The following is a 19,231-nucleotide window of genomic DNA, read 5'->3' as shown; positions in this document are numbered from 1 at the left end:
AAGATGGTTGAGGGAAAGTGGTGTCCACGCTTCAGCGCTACTGGCTCTGTGTTTTGGTGAAATGCCTAGCCCCAGGACACCCAGTCTCTGAGGTCAAAGGCCAGTGTGTTGTAATGTGAATTCATGTTACCAAATTAAGCAGTCACGTACATAAAGGAATACACTGACTATTCCATAAAAATTAGTTTTTGTTTTGTTGTTTTTTCATTGAGTTTAAAGACCCTGTAGGGGAAAGAGAAATTTATCCTGGAGGAGGGAAGCTGGGGGATCCTTCTCCAGCCCACCACTCTCTTACTGTGGTTTCTACAGGAGCATAATTTTCAGAAAAAGTGTAAGCTAAGAAGTAAAATGGAAAATTTGAGAAGATAAAAATATAAACAATTCTTTTAAAACGTTCTTTATATTCCTGAAGTGACTTTTTAGTTTAAAATATAACAATGTAGAATGTATAAGTTGTTTTGTTCAAAATTGCCACACATTCAAAACTAGTTTATTCAAAAGGCACACATTTTTTATTTTATTATCTTTCAAACGTTGAACATTTTTATCACCAGTGGAGTTATAGTTTATTGATCTTTAAATAAGGTAGACTTCATTATTTATTTTTTTATTACTTAAATAATGTAAATAACTTTTCTTTCTCTGAATTTCAAGAAATCTCTGGGCCCTGGCCGATTGGCTCATTGGTAGAGCATCAGCTCAGTGTGTGAATGTTCTGGGTTTGATCCCCAGTCAGGGCACACAGGAGAAGCATCCATCTGCTTCTCTATCCCTTCCTCTCTCACTATTCTCTCTCCTTTTCCCTTCTGCAACCATTGCTCAATTAGAGCAAGTTGGCCTTCGGCCCTGATGATGGCTCCATGACCTCTACCTCAGGCACTATAAAGAACTTGGTTGCTGAACAATGAAGCAGTGCCCTAGATGGGCAGAACATCGCTTCTTAGTGGGCTTGCCAGGTGGATCCCGGTCGGGGTGCATGCGAGAGTCTGTCTCTGCCTCCTCTCCTCTTACTGAATAAAAAAAAATAGGGGGAAGAAATCTCTGACCCTGACTGGGTAGCGCAGTTGGTTAGAGCATTGTCCCCATATGCCAAGACTGTGGATTTGTTCCCCGGGCACATAAAAGAAGCAACCAATGAATGCACATGTAAGTGGAAGAACAAGTCAATGCTTCTCTCTCTCTTTCCCTCCCTCTCGCCCTTTCTCTCTCTCACTCTCAAATCAATAGATATAAAAATTATTTTAAAAATCCCTAAAGATTGCAATAACAGTTTTTATACTTTTTGGAGCTTAGCATTTCTCACATGTCAAGTAGATTCATAAAGGGAACTGAGGAAAAGAAAAAGCTATCTTGTTATTGTCTCATCTGTATCATTGAGTTCAACGTTTGATAGGCTTTGTCTAATGTGTCTCATTTCTCAGGTGTCACCATCCATAATTTCTCTTCCCTAAACTTCATTTTTATTTTCTCAATAAGCTTTTACAGCCCTGGCCAGGTAGTTCAGTTGGTTGGAGCATTGTCCTGATATTCAAAGATTGCAGGTTCTACCCCCAGTCAGGGCACATACAAGAATTAACCAATAAATGCATAAACAAGTGAAAAAAAATTGATGTCTTTCTTTCTCTTCCCCTCTCTCTAAAACCAATAAATAAAAAATATAAAAAAATAAGCTTCTGCAGATTGGTTCAATCTTTTCCATTTAAAAAATATCTTAGATTTTCTTTTTTTTTTTTTAATACAGGGACAGAGATAGAGTCAGAGAGAGGGATAGATAGGGACAGACAGACAGGAACAGAGAGAGATGAGAAGCATCAATTATCAGTTTTTCGTTTTGACACCTTAGCAGTTCATTGATTGCTTTCTCATATGTGCCTTGACCATGGGCCTTCAGCAGACTGAGTAACCCCTTGCTCAAGCCAGCAACCTTGGGTCCAAGCTGGTGAGCTTTGCTCAAATCAAATGAGCCCGCGCTCAAGCTGGCGACCTCCGGGTCTCGAACCTGGGTCCTCCGCATCCCAGTCTGATGCTCTAGCCACTGCGCCACTGCCTGGTCAGGCTAGATTTTATTTATTTCCAAATTATTTTTTAGTATTACAAATGTAGACCAGCTATTTTCACACATGCAGATGATGGAGAAATGCAAAGCAGGCAGAAAGCTGATAAAGAAGATGTGTAGAGGATGTGACATAGAAAGGCTACAAGACAGAAGGAACAAATTCATCAGAACCCCAGGTTTTTCCTTGCATCATCCACATAGAAATGTTCTCTATTTAGAAGATACAAGCCTGACCAGGCAGTGGCGCAGTGAATAGAGTGTAGGACCGGGACACAGAAAACCCAAGTTCGAGACCCCGAGGTCGCCAGCTTGAACACGGGCTCATCTGGTTTGAGCAAGGCTCACCAGTTTGAGCCCAAGGTTGCTGGCTCGAACAAAGGGTCACTAGGTCTGCTGTAGCCCCCTGGTCAAGGCACATATGAGAAAGCAATCAATGAACAATTAAGGTGCCACAACAAAGAATTGATGCTTCTCATTTCTCCCCTTTCCTGTCTGTCTCTGTCTGTCCTTCTCTCTGACTCTCTCTGTCTCTGTCACAAAATAAATAAATTAAAAAAAAAAAAAAGCCTGACCAGTGGTGGTGCAGTGGATAAAGTGTCAACCTGGAAACACTGAGGTTGCCGGTTCAAAACCCTGGGTTTGCCTGGTCAAGGCAGATATGGGAATTGTTACTTCCGGCTCCTCCCTCCTCTCTCTCTCTCTCCTCTCTAAAATGAATAAATAAAATCTTTAAAAACAAAAGAAAAAAAGAATACCTTGAACAAAAAAAGAAGATACAGAAATGTCTGTTCTAGTATCACATTCTTGGTTTTCTAATCTTGTCATGATGGATCTGGGCAAAGTACATAAAAAAGCTCCTGTAAAGGATTCATTGTTCTAGATGCCATTATGAACACTTGTGATTCATGGGAAGACATCAAAATATCAACATCAACAGGTGTTTGGAAGAAGTTGATTCCAACCCTTGTGGATGACCTTGAGGAGCTCAAGACTTCCATGGGTGTGGAGGAAATAGCAAGAGAACTAGAATTAGAAGCGGAGCCTGAAGATGTGACTGGTTTGCTACCATCTCCAGATAAAACTCTAACAGATGAGGAGTTGCTTCTTATGAATGAGCAAAGAAAGGGATTTCTTGAGATGGAATCTACTGGTGAAAATGCTGTGATGATTATTGAAATGACAACAAAGGATTTAGAATATTCCGTAAACTTAGGCAATAAAGTGTGGCCGAATTTGAAAGAACTGACTCCAGCTTTGGAAGAAGTTCTGCTATGGGCAAAATGCTATCAAACAGCATTGCATCTTCTCGAGAAACAGTTCATAAAAGAAAGAGTGAGTTGATGCAGCAAACTTCACTGTTGTCTCATTACTTCATAACTAGAAGCTTGTTACATTTTGACCTTAACCCATTTTGCTTTCCCTTTCTGACCCCTCAACTCTAGAAACCACCAATCTGTTCTCTGTACCTACGAGTTTGGCTTTCTTTTTTTTTTTTCTTTTTGTATTTTTCCGAAGCTGGAAACGGGGAGAGACAGACAGACTCCCGCATGCGCCCAACCGGGATCCACCCGGCTCGCCCACCAGGGGTGAAGCTCTGCCCTTAAGGGGCGATGCTTTGCCCCTCCGGGGCGTCGCTCTGCCGCGACCAGAGCCACTCCAGGGCCTGGGGCAGAGGCCAAGGAGCCATCCCCAGCGCCCGGGCCATCTTTGCTCCAATGGAGCCTTGGCTGCGGGAGGGGAAGAGAGAGACAGAGAGGAAGGGGATGTGTGGTAGAGAAGCAAATGGGCGCTTCTCCTATGTGCCCTGGCCGGGAATCGAACCTGGGTCCCCCACACGCCAGGTCGATGCTCTACCCCTGAGCCAACAGGCCAGGGCTGGCTTTATTTTTTTAAATATAAGATTCCACATATAAGTAAGATCATACAGTTTTGTCTTTCTCTGTCTGACTTAGCTCACCTAGCCTGGTGCCCTCAAGGGCCGTCCATATTGTTGCAAATGGCAGCATTTCCTTCTTTTTAGGTTGTTTTCCACGTATTATTTTTATATGTTCATAAGACCTTCCTAAATTTGACCAAAATAAAAAACAGTGGGACTTTATAGGACACATTCTCTAGTCATGAACAAATAAAATTAGAAATAAACAATAAAAGGGTACTAACAAATAATGACTATTTGGAAATAAGAACTAGTTCTAGAAAACACTAAAATCAAACAGGAAATTTAAAAAGAATTTTCTGTTTAGAAACAAAAAAAGAATTACTGGAATAGAAAACCAACAACCAAAAACAAACAAACAAATACAGACCAGCAAATAAACTCACCAATAAGTTAAAAGAAAAAAAAATTTTGACACAACAGTAAATGCCAAAAAGGCATTAAATTATATGTGTCATTCTTTTTTTTTTTTTTTCTTAAGCAGGGAGGCAGAGAAACAGATTCCCGCATGCATCCCGACCAGGATCCACCCAGCAAGCCCCTGATGGGGAGATGCTCTGCCTGAGGCAAGGCCATGGAGCCATCTTCAGCATCCGAGGCCAACTGGATCCAACCACGCCATGGCTGTGGGAGAGGGAGAGAGAGAGAGAGATAGAAAGAGAGAGTGAGAGAGTGAGAGAGAGAGAAGGCAGAGGGGTTAAAAAGCAAATGGTCATGTCTGTGTGCCCTGACCAGAAATCAAACCAGGACATCCACACGCTTGGCCGACACTTTACTGTTGAGCTAACCGGCCAGGGCCATATGTGTCATTCTTAATATAAATGGGAATAGAAAAGAGGAAATCCTTGAATATAAAGGTCACCATAAAACAATAAAAAATATTATCGTAAAGTAATAGATGGTGCTAAGACAATTTCAAATACAATAAAAAAGTAGAAAGAAGGATGCCCACAATCACCATTATTATTTAACTTTATTTTGGAGTTTTTAGCAGATGTAATAGGCAATAAAATTAAATAGCAGGCATAAATATTGGAAAAAAACTAGGTTAAACCATCTTTTCTTGCTACTAATAAGATTGTATATATGAAACCCAAGGAATCTGAAGGAAAACTATTGAATTTAATAAATGAACTTGGATATAAAACAATTATATAAAAAGAATTTATTTTTTTTAGTATTCCAACAGTAAGCACCTAGTAATGGAAATGGAAAGATTATATCATTTAAAATCATGAAAAAATAGTTTAAAGTGGCCTGACCAGTGGTGGTGCAGTGGACGGAGCATCAACCTGGGACAATGAGGTCCCAGGTTCAAAATCCAAAGGTCACTGGCTTGAGTGTAGGCTCACCAGCTTGAGCACGGGGATGCCAGCTTAAATGTGGGATCATCAAGATGACCTTATCGTTGTTGGCTTGAGCCCGAAGGTCACTGGCTTGAAGCTCAAGGTCACTGGCTTAAAGCCCAATGTTGCTGACTTGAGCAAGAGCTCACTGGCTGGAGACCCCCAAGTCATGGCACTTATGAGAAGCAATCAATGAACAACTAAAGTGACACAACTATGAGTTGATGCTTCTATCTCTCTCCCTTCCTGTCTCTGTCTCTCCCTCTTACTAAAATAAATAAATAAAAATAAATAAAAAATAATAATTTAAAGTGAAGACCTAGATTCTGTATAAAAATATGATACCTCACTAAAAGACAGATCTGAATAAATAGAGAGCCACATTATATTGTTAGATGGGAGGATAACAATAAAAATGACAATCTTCCCAAATTGATATATAATTTTTTTCTCACTAAACTTTGTTTTAATGGATCTCATAATTCTGTGACAGATATTTGGTCAAGTTGTTCCCACTAAAAAGTACTGATTTTAAAAACTGAGAACTTAAAAACTGCCACACACAAAAAAGCCCCAAATGGTCCACAAAACATTCTCTTTTCTTTCTGAAAGTTTTACAATGCATTGTAATCAAACCAGTATTTTGCTATTAAACTTAAATGGCCAATTGAAACAAACAATTCTGAGACTATTCTTCCATTACCGATTAAGACTGGGGTGGCAGATATTGGGGGTAATATTCATTTAGTCTTCTGAGCAGATTTGGTGACTTTGCCAGTACCAGCTGCCTTTTTGTCCACTGCTTTGATGACATCCACAGCAGCAGTCTGTCTTATGTCATGAATAGCAAAATGGCCCAGAGGAGGATAGTCAGAGAAACTCTCAAAACACACGGGCTTGCCAAGAACCATATCAATAATGGGAGCATCACCAGATTGCAAAAAACTTTGGGCATCTTCCAGCTTTTTCCCATAATGACAATCAATCTTCTCTTTCAGCTTAGGAAGTTTGCGAGCAACATGAGCTGTGTGACAATCCAGCACAGGTACATAGCTGGCAGTGATTTGGCTTGGATGGTTTAAGATAATCACCTGAGCCATGAAGCCAGCTGCTTCCATTGGTGGGTCATTTTTGATGTCACCAACCACATTCCCACAATGAACATCTTTGACAGATATGTTCTTGACATTGAAGCCCACATTGTCCCCCACCCCCAGAAAGAGCCTCACTCAATGCTTCATGGTACATTTTAGCAGCATTTATTTCAGTTGTAACATTGACTGGAGCAAAGGTGACCACTATGCCTGGTTTGAGAACACCAGTCTCCACTTGTCCCAAAGGGACAGTACCAATACCACCAATTTTGTATATATCTTGGAGGGGCAGATCCAAAGGCTTGTCAGTTGGATGTGTTGGCAGCAGGATGCAATACAGAGCTCCAAGCAGTGTGGTTCCACTGCCATTGCCATCCTTACAGGTGACTTTCTATCCCTTGAACTAAGGCATGTTAGCACTTGGCTCTAGCATGTTGTTGTCATTATAACCAGAAATTGGCACAAATGCTACTGTGTCAGGGTTGTAGCCAATTCTTTTAATGTATGTACAACTTCTTTAACAGTTTCCTCATATCTCTTCTGGCTGTACGATGGTTCAGGGGAATCCATTTTTTAACACCAGCAATCAGTTGTTTCATACCCAGTGTATAAGCTAGAAGGACATGTTCATGGGTCTACCCATTCTTGGAGCTACTGGCTTCAAATTCATCAACACCAGTAGCAACGATCAGGAAAGCACAGCCAGCCTGAGAGTGCTTGTAACGATGTTTTTGGTAAATTCTGTGTGTCCTGGGGCATCAGTGTTGGTTGCATAATTCTTGTTGGTCTCAAGTTTTCATAAGGAGACATCAATGGTGATACCACATTCATTTGCAGCTTTCAGTTTATCCAAGACCCAGGCATACCTGAAGGATTCCTTCCTCATCTCAGCAGCCTCCTTCTCAATGTTTTCAATGATTGTTTTGTCAGTCTCACCACATTTGTAGACCAGATGGCCAGTAGTGGTGAACTTGCCAGCATCTATGTGTCCAGTGACAACGACGTTAATATGAATCTTTTCCTTTTCAATTTTGGCTTTAGTTTAATGATAGTTTTTATGACACCTGTGTTCTTGTGGTAAACCCATTGCAAAAAGGATATAAAAATTTCTGCAGTTTAAAACTTTGATTGGATTATCTTAGAACTGGATGAAAAGATCCTAAATTTCCATAAAATATTCAAGAATAAGAATGTTATGCCTGGCCCGTGGTGGCACAGTGGATAAAAGCGTAGACCTGGAATGCTAGTTCAAAACCTTGGGCTTGACTGGTCAAGGCACATATGGGAATTGATGTTTCCTGTTCCTCCCTTCCCTTTCTTTTTCTCTCTGTCTCTCTCTCCTCTTTCTAAAATGAACAAATAAAATCTAAAAAAAAAAAAAAAGAATGTTCTGAGAAAGAAGAACAATAAGGAATGACTTGCCTCATATATAATATGTATTATAAAGCCTCTATAATAAAACCAAGATGGTATTTATGTAAGAATAGACAAGTAGGTCATTGGAACAGAATTAACAATCCAGAATTAGATGTCAGAATAAATGAGAATTTAACATAAGACAAGTGTGGTGGTTTAATTCAGAGGGAAAATAATGGACTTTTTAATAAATGGTGCTAGCATAACTGGATATCCATCTGGAAGAACAAAATGGACCTCATTCTTATGTCAAACAAAAAAATAAATTCCAGATGGATTAAAAACAAATGTAAAATGAAAAACATTAAAATGTTGTAAGAAAATATAGACTGTAGAAGTTAGTGAGATCCTACCAACCAAGACTGGAAGCACAGAAATAATAAAAGAAAAGTAAGACATATTTGGCTCCATAAAAATTTTAAGTTTTTGTATAGGAAACATTTTCATATATAAATTCTATAGGTTAACAACTGACTTTGGAAAATATTTGTAATGCAGACATCAAAGAGTTAATTTCTTATTTCTTGAATATATAAAGAGCTAAAAGACATACCAAGCAACAAAAAAGTAAGTTGTGTGTTTGCATAGACAATTTAAAGAACAAATGTCTGTATGACAATTTAAAGTAAAAGTCTGTATGAAAAGATGCTTGAATTCATTAGTAATCAGGGAAATGTGAAGTGAAGCCATAGTAATAGGTTTGCACTTATTAGACTAGCAAAATTAAAAAACTCAAATTCATTGTCAGAGTTGTGTGTGAAAGACAGTAATGCTTATGAAAATGTGAAGTGTTATATCCTTTTTGGAAAGCAATGGGGAACATCTATTAATATTTAAAATTTCATACACATATTGAGAACCAGCATTATATCAATACTTTCAGAAATATTTATTTATTTAGTAAGAGGAGCAGAGATAGTGAGACAGACTCCTGCATGTGCCCCCACTGGGATCCACCCAGCAACCCAATCTTAAGTTGAATCTCAAGTACAAAGCTATTTTTAGTGCCTGAGGCTGATGCGCTCCAGTGAAGCTATCCTTGGTGCCTAGGGCCAGGCTAGAACCAATGGAGCCACTGGCTGAGGGAGGGGAAGAGAGAGAGAGAAGTGGAGAGGGAGAGAGGGGTAGAAGTAGTAGATAGTGGCTTTTCCTGTGTGCCCTGACCTGGCATGGAACCTGGGACATCCATATGCTGGGCCAAAGCTATCCACTGAGCCATAAGCCAGGGCCACTTTCAGGAATTTGTTGCATAAAAACAAATATATACAATATATGTCTATTGCAGCATTATTTCTAGTGGCCCAGCACCAGAAAAAAGTGAATTGCTTGTCAATAGGGAACGGCTGAATAAATAATGATACATCCACACCATGAAATATTGTGTAACTATTAAAAAAAAAAGAAACAAATTTAGAGCCATACCAGATGACTTGGAGTGATTTCCCTGAGGAAATGTTTGAGTGAGTAATGCAAGATGCAGAAAAGTATGTATAAAACAAATGATAACAGAAAATGTTTTGTCTGTGTATGTGCATGTGTGTATGTGTGTGTGTATGTCAGATTATCTGATTATCCACTGACTTCATGAAAGTTCTATTAGGAGACCTTCCATATAAAGCCTATCCTTTTCCTTAATGGCCTTTATCACAACTTGTTACTTTATTTAGAATATTTATACATTATACTATGCACTGTGTATTATATTACTTATAGGTTTGTTTGTGGGACTATTTGTTTATATATCTCTCTCATACTAAATAGCATCAGACCCATGTTTGCATTTGTCTTCCTTCTGTGGGCTCTGCAACCCTAGCACCTGATACAGCCCTGGCCCACAATACGTACTCAATGAATATTTATTACACAAATGAACACGACTCCAATTTCTGCTATGCATTTAGGGAAGGGCAACAAACTCAGCTAAAAATGAAGACAGCTTCCTGGATATCTTAAAAAGATAGTGCAATGTATCTTTTCTTCTACGTAAGGACCTAAGGATGTAGCTGAAAGCCCCTGTCCCCGTTACCAGAAGTGATCACCTTGAGAATAGGGAGTTCTCTGCCATCTTCATGTTTCTCCCCAGCGGCATGTTATTCAGCCAAGAATTGAACCATGTACACAGGGTCATACCAATGTAACTGCTGTCTGTTGGTTGTCAGAATTCAGAGTTACCAAAGCATGGGAGATGTGGGTGCTGCTGCTGGGAAGATGGGCCCACTCTGTTTGCCAAAGCCAAGTCCAGGGGTAACTTACTTGACCAAAGTGAAATGTGAATGAGCCGGGAGAGTGGTGGGTACAGGTGCTCTTATAGCACAAGAGTCAGGTGGGAGATGTTGTTAGGAGTTGATGGGATGAGAACAGATGTTTATATTATGTAAAGATACAAAGGAGACCAACATGGAATAAAAATCAGAGCATAAATATCAGAATTTGGGAGGAGATGACCAGGAAAGGATGAGAATAAATGAGTTAAAGCTTCCTTGTTCATATGGCTCCGATCAGTGGCCGATGGATTATAGTTAGGAGTTGACACATAAGACATAGTGGTTGGTCTTAATGAAGCATTTTCTTTAGCTTATAAGGTAACCACCAGAAGAAAAACCCAGGAACTTTAAAAGAGATTGTCTCCAGGAAGTGGCCCCATGGGCGGTACAGAGTAAAGAAGGACAGTGTGATTTTCATCGTAAACATTTTATGCTACGCACAAAATATGCATATACATTGATAAGACAAAAAAAAACCCACTCTGTTTTACGATGGGCGATTCATAGTAAACTTCAAACATGGCAATCAATCCCATAGTCGGGGAGCCGTGTTTCTGAGTAGCCTATCAGCGTCAGCTTCTCCCGAGGTCCAAGAGCCATAGCATCTTCTCACATGATCCCCCTTTTAAAAAAATTTTTAAAGATTTTATTTATTTATTTTTTTAGAGAGGGGAGGGAGAGAGAGAGAGAGAAGGGGGGAGGAGCAGGAAGCATCAACTCCCATATGTGCCTTGACCAGGCAAGCGTAAGGTTTCAAACTGGCGACCTCAGGGTTCCAGGTCTACACTTTATTCACTGTGCCACCACAGGTCAGGTGATCCCCTTTTCCTTTAATCTACCAGCTCTCACTCCCTCCCCAGAAAGGGGAACTGAGCCCTTGTCCCACATCTCACATTCTCCATACTTTCTTTTAGGCTCTGGCTGAATGGCCCAGACAGGAGCAAGTAGGAATACAGAAAGGTCTTTCCTTCCTGAATATCTGCCATCACCACTCACTGCTGTGAAATTGTTTGTCCAGCCATTCCAAATCCTTCCAAATAGCAGTGGGCAAAGGGAAGATGGAGTCCGTAGGGCACTGCTAAAGGTCAAATTCGGAATCCTCAGTCCTGTCAATCAGAGCCAGGAGTTCACAGAGCCGGTGAGATTTCAAACAGGCAGTGGAGTGTGCCGGAAAGAGCATGCCTTTAAGAGCAAGAGCATGAGTTCCAGCTTGTTATTGGTGTTCACTTAACCAATTCAGTCCTCCACTGTGAAATGTGCACATGATACCTGTCCAGTTACCTCACTATAAAGATGGAAGAAAGAGAGGAGGCATGTGGAAGGGTTTTACAGATAAAACTAAAGTCTCTACAATTTAATATTATCCACTATGTAACATGAGCCTTATGTTCATCATCTCTTATTCTTGTACCAACTCTGAGGCTCAGAGTAATCAAATGACCATTCATTCATTCATTCATTCATTCACCAAAAATTCATGTGGTCCTTCCTATCTGACATACCTTATTCTAGGCATTTACATATATGATCTCATTTAGTTGATTATTATTATTGTGAGAGGAGGGGAGGCAGGGACAGACTCCTGCATGCACCCCAATGGGGATCCTTCTGGTCCCTCTGGCAAGCCCACTAGGGAGAAATGCTCTGCCCATCTGGGGCATTGCTCCTTCGCTTAGCAACTGAGCTCTTAGAGCCTGAGGCGGAGGCCATGGAGCCATCCTCAGCACTTGGAGTCAACTCACTCCAATTGAGCCATGGCTGCAAGAGTGGGGGGAGGGGAATGAGAGGAGGAGGGGTGGAGAAGCAGATGTGCGCTTCTCCTGTGTGCCCTGGCCGGAAATTGAACCTGGGACATACACACGCTGGGCCGATAAATCTACCACTGGGCAAACTGGCCAGGGCCTAGTTTATTATTAATGCATACCAATTGTTGTGCTGAGCCATACCTGGAACCCAAGGTAAAAGGGAAAAATCAGTAACAGTTAATCTTATTTTGTTCATCGTAGATATCTTTGCATTAATTTTTCAAAATATTGCATTAAAATATTATTTATCTTGATTTTTGAGTTTTTAGGCACCTCTTTAAATTTGGTGCCTTGGGCAAGTGCCTCCCTCAGCCCACTCGGTCTTAGCTCTGCTTCTAACCCTATGAGGTAGGTATTATTTTAATCATATTACAGAAAAAGAAATTCCAGTTCAAGGACATTAGCTAACTTGCCCAAGTTACAAAACTAATAAGTAGTAGAACAATAACATATATCCAAGTCTGTGACTTTATGCCACAGACTTTTTTTTAAAGATGCTAACTTTTAATTGAGGGACTGTACAGAAAAAAATCCTTTAAGGTCTGGAAAGTGTTAATTTAGTATCACCATTTTAAAGCTTCTTTATACTCTCAATGTGTTTTGTTTGGGATTAAAAGCTCGTAGAGACTATCATTTTCTTTGTATGATGCAGCGTTATGTACAGATAGGAGTTTGACTAGTAACAATTACATGAAAATATGTACAGTGTGCTTCCACATATCATCTGTGCTTTACAGACCAGTGAAATAGAATAGATGGATAAATTTCTCCATCTCTCGGATGAAGAAACTGAGGTTTACAGAGAAGAAATGGCTTGTGGAATTCCACACTCACTTTGAGATAGTATAGTCTTCTTGCTCTTTTTTAAAAAAAATTATTTTAAAGAGAGGCTGGTGGGGGAGGAGGAAGATGGGGAGAAGGAGAGAGAGAGAGAAATCGATTTGTTGTTCTACTCATTTACGCATTCATTGGTTGATTCTCATATTTGCCTTGACCAGGAGTTGAACCTACAACCTTCACATATGGGACAATGCTCTAAACCAGGGGTCTCAAACTCGCGGCCCGCCGAACGGCTGTGATCTTGCTCTGCGGCCCACATGCTGAGTTGAGTTTGAGACCCCTGCTCTAAACAGTTGAGTTATCAGACAGGGATCCTCCTTGCTCCTTAATTTTTATCTTTGGATGCTAACAATGGCGGGACTGTCCATAGTTCTGGGGTGGGAGACACTAAATCAACAATGAGACGATGTGAGGGAGTTCTGAGTCCATGTCAACCTCTTCATAGACAATCACAGAAGCTCCTAATAAAAGGCAGGTCTGAGGATCTTCCTGTGAAAACTTCTCAGTTTGTAGAGGATTATCATTACTTACCCTTCCTCCAGACTCCCTTCACCAGGGAAGAAGAAAATTAATGTCTGTTGTCTTCCTTTCTCTACTTCTTTCAAGTTGTGTAGCCTGTGAATATCCAGACCAGTAGAGGGCACTCCTGCCAGTTGGCAAGCCAGCCAGTGGTTGATCTGCCCCTGTGAACCAAACAGGAGCTACCTGATGAACACCAACTGGCCCAGTTCATGAAGATCAGCAATGGCACAGGGACTTTGGGCACAGATATCACTGGGGTTTGAGGGGAAAAATTACTGCAGCCTTCTCACTGAACTCTCTGTCTCTGTTTTGTTCTTCTCAAACCCAAACCAAAGCTAGAGTCATCTTAGTTTCCTCAGTGACTTCCCACTTTCCCTTAGATAAAGTCCAAATCAGAATAGCTCTTTACAAATATTTCCAGCCCCATTTCTCACAACCACCACCTTCACATGTTATGGTAAATTCTGAGCCATTTTCAAGACCCCAATTTCACTGGCCCGTCTCTTCTGGAGCTATGCACAAGTTGTATTTTCTGCCTAGGTTTTCTTTCTCTTGGGTGCCCCTTGGGTAGCTACTTCTTTCCCTGTATAAGCTCCCAGTTTAGATGTTATGTTTTCAGCCGAAACTTCCCTGCCCCCTCATATGGGATTACAGATTCTTCCCGCCACTTCCCACTCACCTGCCTTGCCCTGGCGTGGCACTCGGGCTAGTGCGTAGTAGTTGTGTGTCACCCTGACTGACTTCCTCCGCTCAACTAGAGGCTCTGAGATCCTCCTACTGGTCTCCGAGTTCCCTGATGTCCTCGCCTTCTGCTCTCCACCCTATTTCAGCCACTCACTTCCATGTTGATCATTCCTTGTGGCTCCTCATTCTGCACCTGCTGCAGAGTAAGAACTCAATAGAGATTATTTGGTGAATGAAATATTTTTAAAATAATTTGTCCTATAGCACTGTCTCTTACTGTGTCATTCAGGAAATACCAGTGGCCGTTGTTCCGAAGCAGATCCCTTGGCACACTCTCAGAGAGACTCCAGAGGTGGGGTGGGGCCCAAGAGTCTATATTGTAACAGATTTTTACACGAGTCTTATGAATATTGAAGGTTGAGAGCTACCGCTCTGTTTATCAATAATGAAGAAAATGCTTGTTGTGTCTGTGTTGCCACCATCGCAGTCAAACGCCCCATCCAATAGTCTCTCAGGCTGTGGCTCTCCTTCGCGGGAGGGAGAATGGGATCTAGTGGTCTTTTCAAGATAGTTTCTCCATGCTGTCTGATCCCCCCTGCCTGAGACCCCCCCCCCCCAGCCTCAGGGAAGAAATCCTCTTTGTATCTGGCCTGAGCCTGCTGGGGCTGTTCCCACCAGGTATGGGTGTGACTGCAAGTCAGTCCCTCCTTGTGTGGGTGTGGTGAGTGCTTCTTGCCCAACATTCTTGACTGTTTTTCTCCAGGTTATTTCCCCATGTGTGCCAAGCACTTTGTAAATGTGATAATGAGGGGTCCAATTTGCTGTGCCAGCAGATAAAACAGAGGAGCTGAGCGCAGGGCTCCCCTGGAAAGCAAACGTTAGCTGCTGCCCGGATTGTTTCCTCACTTCCCCTGCCTCGGCTGCCCCCCACGCAGATTGAACTAATTAGGTGGCTAGCACTTCATAATGAAGGCTAATAATCGCCTAATGGGTAGTCTTGAACAAACAAGCTGCAAGGGCTAGAGCAGAACCCGTTTTCCTCATCCCCAGGCCCTCGGGAATTAGGCCAGGCAGGTGAAATGACTCTCAGGAGCCTCCGGTGCTGAATCTGGGACATGGGGACCACGCAGCCAACCCCTTCTTTGCCCAGCCTGTTAGAAGAGTTGCTATGTGAGCCAAGGCTCCTGGATTGGCCAGACCTTAGTTTGGAAAGAGTCAGAAAAGCAGCTGCCCCCAGTGAGACCCCTCCTCCACTCACCCTCCTGTCACCTGATAACGGGGTTGGGAGAGGGCAGTGTCAAAGTCCCCCGAGGCACTCTTTTATGCTCTCAGAATAATCGAGTTTCAAAGAAGAGAACAGATGGATTTCATTTTCCTAACTTTTAGCTGGTTCCAATGTGCAAACAGTTAAGATCATAATGTTAACATTTTCTCAATGTTTTATGTGCATATAAAATATTTGTGAAGAATGTGCTTTTGAATGCAAAGTTTGATCCAATTACAATTTTATAGAGTTTATAAAAACATAAAAAGTATGTTTTCTGGGTGTCTGAGACCCTTTTGGCCTTTACAGTAAACTTGGAAGCTCTCAAGGAAACATAATTGCCACCATGTCAGAGAGGACCCTATGGAGCTTAAAATGATGAGCCCATTATGTAAATATGGAAACATCCCATAGTCTCTTGGGGTGAATGAGATACTGATGAATGGAATTAAAAACAATCCTGTGGGCTTGGATCAGATGGGAAATGGTGGTTGTTTTCTGTCTTTGAAGAGGCCTAAGGAAAAAAAAGTAAGGAAAAGGCTCTTACAAACTTAACTTCTGTGGTTTAAAAAACATAAGGTGGCTCCATGCAAAATCAGGCAGCCTCTCCATTAGTGGGGCAGAAGCAACAGCTCCATAGCAAAAACAACCCCCTTTTCAGCATGCACTCTAAAGTCAGCAGAATGTGCAGGAAGCTTACGCTCGAGGATGAGGCACAAGGAGATACTCGCAGGAATGGGGACAGGGCTCTTTCCAATCTCATTTCCACTGTTCCTGGGAAAGAACTCCAGCAAGCTGAGCCTTGACACCTTGCTCGTAAAAAGAGAAGATTGGGTGGAGGATCACTCTTCCAGCCTTAAAATGCTGTAATAATCTACCACCCAGCCTGCCCCAACCTAATTTCAAGCTGTTGGAATACACAAGCCAACCATCAGTAGCATGTCTGTAAGAGGTGTCCATTCAATCAAAGGATGTCCAAAACTGAGTCCCCAACCAGAGGGCTTGTGTTGGTCAAATAAGTTTGTAAATATGATATATAGGTTTGCTCGCTTATAGTGTGCATTGGGTGTGGGGGACAGGCTGTAAGCAAGCAGGGTTGTTATACCCTAAGGCTTAGTTTTAAGACTAAGCCTTCCCACCCTAAGTGACTTTATATCAGAGACTTCCTTGTTTGTATATTGGATTAAAGGTTTTGATTTCTACACTGATTTCTATAAAATGGGGCAGACCGGGAGCTTGCTCTCTCGCTCGGTTCCTGAGATTAGCATTAGAGAGGAGAGCAGAGAAAGGCCATGTGGAGGAGAGGAGAAGCAGCCAAGATGGCAGAGTGCTGAAGGAGAAGCCAGCTTGTGTAGAGCTTGTGTAGAGCTTGTGCAGAGAGAAGGAGATGGGGAACAGAAGTGAATAAGGCTGGTGAGGTACAAACCTTTGATCCTAGGAAAACTCGGATAAGTCAGTGGCTTTGGGAGCCCTGAATGGAAAGGGAAGTGTTTTCCCACTGTGTATATTTCTTGCCCGCTGGGTGCAAGTTAGGATTAAAGCTAATGACCCACCAGTTCTTGGCTCCATTGTTTCATTACCGTCTGTCTGAATCAAATGCAAACTTGCATGGGCCAGGCGGCTGCGACGGTGGCCGTGGCTACTGGCTTTACAGCTTGGTTCTTGGAAAATATAGTTGCATAAAAAGTCTGTTTCTGAGTCTACTGGTTTGTGGCTTGCTGTATTTTCTGGCCCCATGAGGTAGTTTATAACATTACCAGCCATTCAGAGGTGTTGATTAGGAATAGCTCTTGATATCATAGTGAGAGGTGTGCAGGATTGTATAGAATAGTTCTGTTAAGAAAATGTGGACTGGATTTCTTTCCAGGGACTGGTCCAACTCCAGAAGCTTCCCTGTGGCATTCAGGTGCCTTATGTAAGTGAGCTTTTTTTCCATTGCACACATCTGGGGTGGGTCTCCTAGCTCTGGAGAAACTGAAGGTCGACTAATTGCTCTTAGTGCACCAATAGGTGTCTATATCACCGAGTAGGAAAATATAGTTGCATAACTATAGAACTAGAGGAAATGTAGAGATATATTGTCTTACACACAAGGAAAATGTGTAAAGCTCAGAAAGGTCATGAGACTTGGGCAAAATCACACAGTGTCGGGGTCAGGATTCCTGCTGTTTTGATATAATCTTGTTGGCATCTTCCATATCCACATGCGGAGATTAAGGAAGCCCCTGTGGCTGGAACCAAATGAAGGAGGGAGAGTGTGAGTTTCTTAGGGTTGACATACCAAATTATCATACACTTGGTGGCTTAAAACACTAGAAGTTTATTCTCTCACAGTTCTGGAGGCTAGAAGTCTAAAGTCAAGGTGTCAGCAGGTCCACACTTCTCTACAGGTTCTAAGGAAGAATACTTCCTTGCTTCTTCCTTCAGCAAGCATGGCCCCAAGCATTCTTTGTCTTGTGACAATATAATCCAATCTCTGCCCACCTCCATTTTTACTTGACTTTCTTTTTAGTCTCTCTGTGGATCTTCTTTTCTCAGAATAACACCAGTCATTGGATTTAGGGACCACCCTTATTCAGTATGACTTCACCTCAACCCTTAACTAATTATATCTGCCTCCTACATTTTCAAATAAGGTTGCAGTCTGAGGTTCTGGATAGATGTGAAGTTTGAAGAACACTACTCAACCCCATTTAAGGTGGCTGGGAAGAGAGGAAGTGAGAGAGAGGAGACCCATTCCTGAAACATGCTAAGCACATTCTCTCTTCACTGCTTTTGCTCTAGATGTTCCCCCAGATATTTGTGTGGCATGTTCCCTCATTTTCTTCATACCATTCCCTTCCTCACTTCCTTCAAGCCTTCTTGATGAAATGAGGTCTTACCAGTCATTTGTAACCATTTTGGCTTTTGTCCTATGTGAAAAGAAGTTGTTGGAGGATTTTGAGCAAAGGAGCCACATGATCTGACTTATGTCTTATAAGATTCACTCAGGTCACTGTAGGAAAATTGGCTGTAGGAGGTCAGGGTAAAAGGAAAGAGTGGTGTGGTTAGAGGAAAGATGCTTGGAGTTGAAAGTGTGGGAATGTAGGATCTGATCAGATTCTGAACAGATTTTAAAGGTATAGCTGGAGTTTCAGTCATTTAAGCTTGGGATGCCTACCAGAAATCCAAATGGAAATATTGATTGAGCAGTGGGGTTTATAAGTCTGGAATTAAGGGGAGAGGAACACATTAGAGATAAATATTTGGAAGTCACAGCAGTAAGATGGTATTTAAAGCCATATGACCTCACAGGTGATCTCACCTGAGGCGTAGAATGAAGGAAAAGGAGAAAGAGGTCTAAGGACTAGGCCCTGGGACTCTACTATATCATGTAGGAGTTGGAAAGATAAAGAGGACCCCACAAGGGAAACTTAGATAAAAAGGCCAATGAGAGGAAGCAAACAACAGAACCTGGTGTCCTGGAAGCCAGGTGGAAGATTTCAAAATGGAGGGAATGATCAACTGTCAAGATTGGCTGATAGGTCAAAAAGGGTGAGGCCCTAGGACAGTGGGGGTCCCTGATGGCTTGATGAGAGGTCGTGATAGGGATAAAGCATGACTGAATGACTTCCCTGTTAGAATCTGGGGTCAGGTGAAGAGCTGTGATGGACCTCTCTCACCCCCATGCCAGGGGTGGGCCCCTAGCGGCCTGTCTCATCAGCCAACCCAGGCCATTTGCTGGGGGCAGCGTTAGGGGCCATATGACCTAATGCTGGGCCATGAGACCAGAGGGGAGGCTGGTGGAAGGGGTTAGAAGAAAAAGTATCCTTGTGCTTAGAAAGTAAAAGCTGAAAGAGATATGCTCTTCTTTCTGTCGGTCTCTGGAGAGAGCACACCAATGAACCAAATGCAGCTAAGCAGAGCAGTTCTGAGCACAGAAAGGTCCACCATGGTCTTTCCCCAACCCCCCCCCCCCAACACCCCGCCACTCAACCCAGATTACCCAGAGGAAGGAGACAAGA

At 42.0% G+C, this 19,231-nt stretch overlaps 1 pseudogene; it reads right to left on the bottom strand.

Moving 5' to 3' along the window:
* Positions 1–6,078: 6,078 nt before the first annotated feature.
* On the bottom strand, positions 6,079–10,648 carry LOC136308291 (elongation factor 1-alpha 1 pseudogene; annotated as a pseudogene).
* Between the last annotated feature and the right edge of the window lie 8,583 nt (positions 10,649–19,231).

Source organism: Saccopteryx bilineata, chromosome 6 (assembly GCF_036850765.1).
Source record: "Saccopteryx bilineata isolate mSacBil1 chromosome 6, mSacBil1_pri_phased_curated, whole genome shotgun sequence".
Taxonomy (NCBI): Eukaryota; Metazoa; Chordata; class Mammalia; order Chiroptera; family Emballonuridae; genus Saccopteryx; species Saccopteryx bilineata.
The sequence above is the reverse complement of the archived record's forward strand: the minus strand, read 5'-3'. Positions and strand labels throughout refer to the sequence as shown.